Genomic DNA, 7,457 nt, shown 5'->3' with positions numbered 1-7,457 from the left:
GAAATCAGACTCAGAGGATATTAAAGGCTGGTTTCCATATGATCGCGGATCGCAGATCGCAGATCGCAATAAGGTCTGCGTTCGTCTGCGATGATATGGAAACTACTTCTGCGATCGTCTGCGATCCTGCGATCGTGATCGCAGACGATCGCAGAAGATTGAACCATGTTCTATCTAAAGGCTGGTTTCCATATGATCGCGGATCGCAGATCGCAGATCGCAAACAATCGCAATTGATCGCAGACGATCGCAGGAGATAGAACATGGTTCTATCTTCTGCGATCGTCTGCGATCACGATCGCAGGATCGCAGACGATCGCAGAAGTAGCTTCCATATGATCGCACACGATCGCAGATCTTATTGCGATCTGCGATCCGCGATCATATGGAAACCAGCCTTTAGATAGAACATGGTTCTATCTTCTGCGATCGTCTGCGATCACGATCGCAGGATCGCAGACGATTGCAGACCTTATTGCGATCTGCGATCCGCGATCATATGGAAACTAGCCTTAACTGGTGAGTTAAATAAGTGTAGTATACCAAGGCAAATAGGATGGTTTCAAGGTTGCAAACTGTCTGAGTTAAGTCTTGATAAGGAAGACATGGAAGGGGAATGCTTAATCTTATACAAACCAACTTTAAAGTTAGGAATGAAGTAAGTGGAGGGATTAGAATAGCTGGTATGATCATATTAGGACTGTTTGTTAAAATCCATGACATTACTCAGCTCAATCTCCTGTATTCAACCCTGAAATTCCAATGTCAACTGCTAAGGGTTGTTAAAGTTGTATTCCCATTTCATTTTTATTGCATTGTAAAATTGCGTGTTCTTTTGGAGGTCTATTGAAGCAATTCCAGTAAATCTTAGCACCACTGTTCTTACCTTTACTTATTATGCTCCATGGTTGGTCACTTGCATTGCGAAGCCAAGCAGATTCATCACAGAAAACAACTGTAACAAAGATTGGAGGAGCTAGAGCTAGTGTGGGTTCTAATTTAAGCGCAAATGCTTGCATTGATCATTTGCAAACTCAGCTACTCAAAAGTCAAACTCTGTGCTCTCAAAACTCAATCTCCTGAGTATGTAAACAATTACATTTGCTGGTACATATTTATCAATTAAGGTAGAGGAAAGGTCTAACTGAACGTTAACTATTCCACAAACATTCATTTATTCTTCTGTTCTCTAGACAATACATCTCTGTACACAATTGATGTTCACATGACAACAGACCTATCAAAGAATACTACAAAAACAGTGGTATGACGAACGGCTGCCATCCACTACAACTACGATTCTATGTACGAGAAAAGTTTCAACTTCAAGCAAATTTTTCACAGTCAGAACGGCGGGGCTCGCTAGGCCTCGCCGAACTTTCATAAAGTTTGAGTCTATGTAAAAATAATTAACAACTATTCCAGGAGCGCGCGTTGAATATATAAGCAATAGCCTCCATTTGGCGCGAAAGTATGCTCAGATATTTGTCCGCGGACATTATCTGTTCCGAGAAGCGAACAGTTTTCCGAGAGCGAAGCTCGAAGAAAACTGTGAGCTTCGAGGAGCAGATAATTTCCAAGGACAAATATCTGAGCATATTTTTAAAGTCAAATGGAGGCTATTCTGTTTATTATCCTTCAAATATTTTTCGCAACATGTGGGAATCTCTCGGGAATAGGCAGGATCTGCCATTCTGTCTATGTCAATCACGTCAAAGTTTGTCAGTTGGCTTCCAAAATCTACACGTCAGATTTCGCTTCAGGTCGAACGCGTTCGTTTGGGGAAAAGGTAAAACATTTGAAAGGAAAGTAAACTTGTTTAATTCCGTGAAAGATAAAAGCAAGATACAAGTGGCGGGAAAGGTTACAGGGAATCTAACTACCTCTCGAGAACAAGCTAAAGATCACTGAAAGCGAAAAACTGTTATCTCGTGTTAAATTGGAGCAGCACTTTATATCGAAAATACAATTGTGGAATTTGCTAGCCGAAAACGACCTGTGAAGAAATCGAAGCTGAACCTGCAGTCGAATACGACGCCACCGGTTGTTTTTGCTGGATTCCATCAAAGCGCTTTCTTTGCTAACTTGACATTGAATGGAGCCAGCAACGAAGTCGCTCACAATCACTGATGATTAAACTTGTTGCTCGAGAGTAATACAAGCTGCTTCTCTTCGTAGAGAATTTTGACATCTCGGGGTATCATGGCTGGTTTTTGTTTCGTGGACGAGATTTTATGTTCGCGAGCGATCTCGACCAGGTGAGCATTAATAGCATCATTTACCGGCTTGAACTCTGTCAGTAACGGTACTGAAATTTATGTTTTCGTTATTTAAATTCCTTATATCCAGGCCAGCACGAATTGCTCTCATTGAAATACAACTGTAAGCTTAATATTTGCCGTCGTGTGAGCGAGCTCCGAGTTTATTAATTAAAATTGCAAATGGTTTGAACCCAGGAGTCATGTCATAAGTACGTAAGTTATGATCATCCGGGTGAGTGTAGTCCTGAGAAGGACTGTTTGTGGTGTCTTTGACTGATGTTTCGACAACCTGAGCGGAAGTCATCTTCAGAGTCAAGTGAATTGTGGAACGTCAGTAGGTGGTATATACGTCTCTGGTTGTTAACCTGATTGGTCAACGAAGTCCAGATGTTATTGGTCGTTTGTCAGTAAGCCGTGATGTTATTGGCTGTGAAGACCGTAAAAAGTGATTGGTGCGTTTCGATCCGTCTTTTGTTAGTCAAAAAGTCCGTGGGTCTATTGTTCAGTAGTAAAATGTCTATTGTTTGTCTGTTTCGTTGTTGTTGTCAATAAGTCGTTTGTATGGTGCAGGTAGTTGTAGGCAACGGTTGAGTGGCGTTTGTTCTAAGTTAATAAACCAGCTTTCCAGAGTGAGTCGTTGACAGTAATTTGTACATTAGGTAATGCACTTGGCAGAGTCCCAGTCGATTCTGTGGTTCGTTTGTAAATGGTGCTCAGCAATGTGATTGTTGATATCACCATTTCTAGTTGCTCGTCTGTGTTCAGTCAGTCGTACGTTTAAATTTCTGCCGGTCTCACCAATATAAGTGGCCTGGCAGTCGCAGCATTTGATCTTGTAAACTGCTCCCTGTCTGCGGTTTGGTTCGTCTTTGTCCTTTACTTTCGTCAGTAGTTGTCGTAAAGTGGTTATAGGTTTGTGAGCTACACGGATATTGTAGGGTTGTAGAATCCGTGCGATAGTCTCAGAAGTGCCCCTTACGTAAGGTATAGTTACAGTAGTTACAGGAGTCGCGTCGTTGTTTGTGACGTTAGGTTCAGTGTTCTTGTAAGTGTTACGTCTAACAAAGTCCTTGTTGTAGTTGTTCTTGTTGAAAACGTTGTCTAAGTAGTTGTTTTCGTCTGCGAGTCTGTCAGGTGAGTAACAAATCAGTTGTGCTCGCCTTGTTAAGGTCTGTATAGTCGTTGCTTTGTGAGAAGTAGGGTTGTAGGATGACTGGTCCAGTAGTCTGTCAGTATGTGTTGGTTTCCTGTAAACCGTAGTACTTAGTTTGTTGTCGTTGTTGTTACGGGTAACTAAGCAGACTACTGGATGACTGGTCCAGTAGTCTGTCAGTATGTGTTGGTTTCCTGTAAACCGTAGTACTTAGTTTGTTGTCGTTGTTGTTACGGGTAACTAAGCAGACTACTGGACCAGTCATCCTACAACCCTACTTCTCACAAAGCAACGACTATACAGACCTTAACAAGGCGAGCACAACTGATTTGTGACTCAACTGACAGACTCGCAGACGAAAACAACTACTTAGACAACGTTTTCAACAAGAACAACTACAACAAGGACTTTGTTAGACGTAACACTTACAAGAACACTGAACCTAACGTTATAAACTTGTTTAATAGCTTGTTGATGGCTTTCTCATTTCGCCAGACTGAAAGAAAACCATAAGTACTCTTAAATGAGATGGGCTAAAACTTTTCGCCTTTCATATTTTTCAGTTTTACCACATTTTTAATTCAAGGACTGTTAAACAGAGTTCAAACCAAGAGAAAATGTCGCCAATACGAGCTTGAGTATTTCAACATTTCGTTTACTAACAGCTTACCGTCAAAAACGTTTAGAGCGTATGTTGTTTTCTGGTACTGGTTTATCAACCAACAGGTTTATCTCTTCTTCTGTCAAGAAAACCCTTCCCCCATCTTGACATTCATTTTAATTGCAAACTTGACGCTCCTTGAAGTTTTTGAAATTGGGGAATATCACTTGGGGAATATCCTCGGATATTCCCCAGTTTTAGCTGGGGGATATTCGGTCACGTGAGGCGTTTAGACCAATCGTGCGCTAGCGAAAATATTTGGTGGATTGTAAGAGATGATAGATAGCCAATGAACACGTGGTGCCGAGTTGGTTAAAATCATCTCATATCCAACAAGCACGAGTGGAATAATAGAAGCAATAAAAATACATTGCTAGACCTTGCTGACTTCGCTTTGCAAGAATATCCAGAAGACTATTAATGTTCACTATTTCTGGGGCATGGTATAACGGCTCATATACCATGGCCGCTAAGCTAATCAAATCCCTGAAATTGCATTATACAATGATCGAGTTTTTAATAATCCACAACATAATACCGATCGCGAATAGCAAAGGAATTAAACACCAAATTCAAACTCGTTTCGTGCGGATGTGATCAGTGAAGGTTTCACCGACAGCTTGACTTTCGTTGACACGATTTGTCATCTAGCGATTGTTTCTGGCAAAAAAAAATGTCACATGAATAGCTCTAAAATTGGAGGATTTTATTGAAAAAGAAAGCTGTTACACAACCAGCGGAAAAGAGGAGAGCCGCCATTATTTTGGCATAAAGGGACGTAGAATTGGACTAGTTCGGTCACCTGAGACGTGTCCAAAATCACCTGTTTGACACCATTATGAGTCTAAATATACATTTCGAAACCATTGCGAAACAATAACTTATAATTATACCAGCATCGAACTGTTCCAAAGATCGATCAGAAACCATACGAGAACCGAGATCATTGCGAAGATTGGGACTATTGCGAATCGAAATGCGTAAACAACGTCGGATTTTGGAATCATTACGAACTGAATTTTTTTTTAACTGCAGACCCTTTCATGAAGAACACAGAATGTAAGAAAACGGAGGTCAATTTACTATGTTTTTATGTGATGTCATTGTGCCGATTTGTTGGTGGAGTATGATAAGAGGCGAGAAGTTCGTCAAAACTACAGATGCGGAGTAGTTTAAGGATCTAAAACTTTTCACTCAGTGGTGACAGAAGCCAAATCACCGCAGCCCATGACTCAGAATTAGTACATTATTGTTGGGGATCACTTCACTAAATTTCATTTGAAGGACAATTACGTCTAACAAAACTAACAATAGCTAATTGAAGAAGTAAATCTTTTTTATTTATTTATTATTAGTTTGTTTATACCTTCTTAAACTGTCACGTTTAATAATATATGTGAAATTCATAAAATACCCAACACCAAATGAAGATCATCAATAATTTTGATTATGATAATTATACCAGACATGAAACATGACTTAATTATCCCGTTGCTTTTCTGTGGCTGACAGAAAAATCAGCTAAATTTTCAATTACTTTAATTGAAACCTAGTCTGCTCAGTTCCCAGCCGCTCGGGCTGGAGTCACGCAACGCTCCCCGTCCCATTGCGTGACTCCGGCCATAGCAGCTACGAAGGACACTAATTAAAACCTTAATCAAAAACGAAATTCGAAAAATTGTTCCCAGCGATTACTTTACAAAACAGTGAAGTCACTGCATGATTAAAGGTACAAAAATTATTAAAATTGGTACACTCAACTGTAATTGAACAAAACCAGAAATGATATACAATATGGTTGCCAACAAAAGCTGCAAGCATGCGTAAAAGATACATACACGGATTAAATATGGTGGCAAATCATAGAGAGAACGAGGGGAAAATTATAAACTATTGCATTTTCTGTCCTTGTCGCCGAAAATGCAGCTTTCCCCAGCTTAAAAATCGATAAAGCAACGATCGAACAGCACTTCAATCGAAGGAAACGTCAGGGTAAAATTATTCTAGGCAGTGCCTTTAGTGATCGAAATAACCTCTTAAATGAACATCAAATCCTCTTACTAACCTCTTAAAGTAGTATTTACCGTCATGCCTCCCTTCGTGTGCAGAGAGAAAATCGGTTCTTCCATACTTTTCCTCAGTTGGAGCCATTAGTGAAGAAAAAAATGCTCGTAAAACCGGTTTTGATTCAGCTTTGGTAACCATTTTGGCTTTCCTCGTTTTCTTCAATCTCGTACCCAGAGTCTTCAGGCTTTTTGGTCAGCGGGGCAACGCCGGGAAGACTCTGGGGACATCAAATTTTATCACCGCAGGATTTCTGCGGTAAAACAATGGAAACCGTTACGGAACAGCCAATCAAAAAAATTGAATTTTTTCGATGTCCCCAGAGTCTTCCCGGCGTTGCCCCGCTGACCAAAAAGCCTGAAGACTCTGGGTACGAGATTGCGTTTTCTTGGTCAGTGGTATTCCCTGTTATAATAGCGAAGCCGCTGAACATAAGAACTGGCTGAATTTCGAAAAAAAGCGGGAAGAAACGGAAAGGTTCCTTGCATCAACAAACCGATGAAGGCTTTAATCACAATATTCAAATTTCTTTTTATCCTGCTTTCAATACACTTTCTACTTTAAAACTGAGGACCTTTCTTTGTTGCTGGTCGATCAGTGGCCCCCAGTTTATGTCCGCGCCTGCGATGGAAACCGCAATCATCATATCTTACGAATAAATTGATAGTAGGTTTTTTTAAATTAAACATGTAAATTCTTATCTTTATTTTATTGAAATTGTAAGGCCCAGCCTCAGATAAACCCTGTAGTCATTTTAATTATTTTAACATTTATTGTAGCAATATAGCAATTTGCTCCTAGCGCGATGATTCCACTAATAAATGCTTTAAATAAATTTTTAGATTAACTTGGATCACCTGTTAGAGTAATTTTTAGGGTTTAACACAGAAGGAGGAAGGAACGTTTAGTGTTCTGCTTCTTATTTGATCACACTTTAAGATTTACAGCAACTCTCTGAAGGACAGCCAGTTTGCCAATGTAGTATTTATAGTGACGGATAGCTGACAGCTCGTTGCTGTCAAACTAACACTTCAAACATAATGAGCTGATCTAAGTAAGCGTAATGTGCTACACAGAACGTTTCGCGCAAAGTATCCTTATGTATTGCACGTAATCTTGGCCAATCAAACGTTGGTGAGATGCTTTTCATCACAAAATTTCACTAAACACTACTGAAGTGATCCGTCAAAATAATGCGAGGGCAATCTAAAAACTACAAAGGATATTACTATAGATTCAAACTTTAAATGAACACAATGAAAACTGATGGAAATCTAAGTTGAAAAGTCGTTGCGAAGAAACCCTTAGCCATCAACAA

The sequence above is a fragment of the Pavona decussata genome, unplaced genomic scaffold (assembly GCF_977016875.1).
Source record: "Pavona decussata unplaced genomic scaffold, jaPavDecu1.1 SCAFFOLD_329, whole genome shotgun sequence".
NCBI lineage: Eukaryota > Metazoa > Cnidaria > Anthozoa > Scleractinia > Agariciidae > Pavona > Pavona decussata.
Note: the sequence above shows the minus strand (reverse complement) of the source record.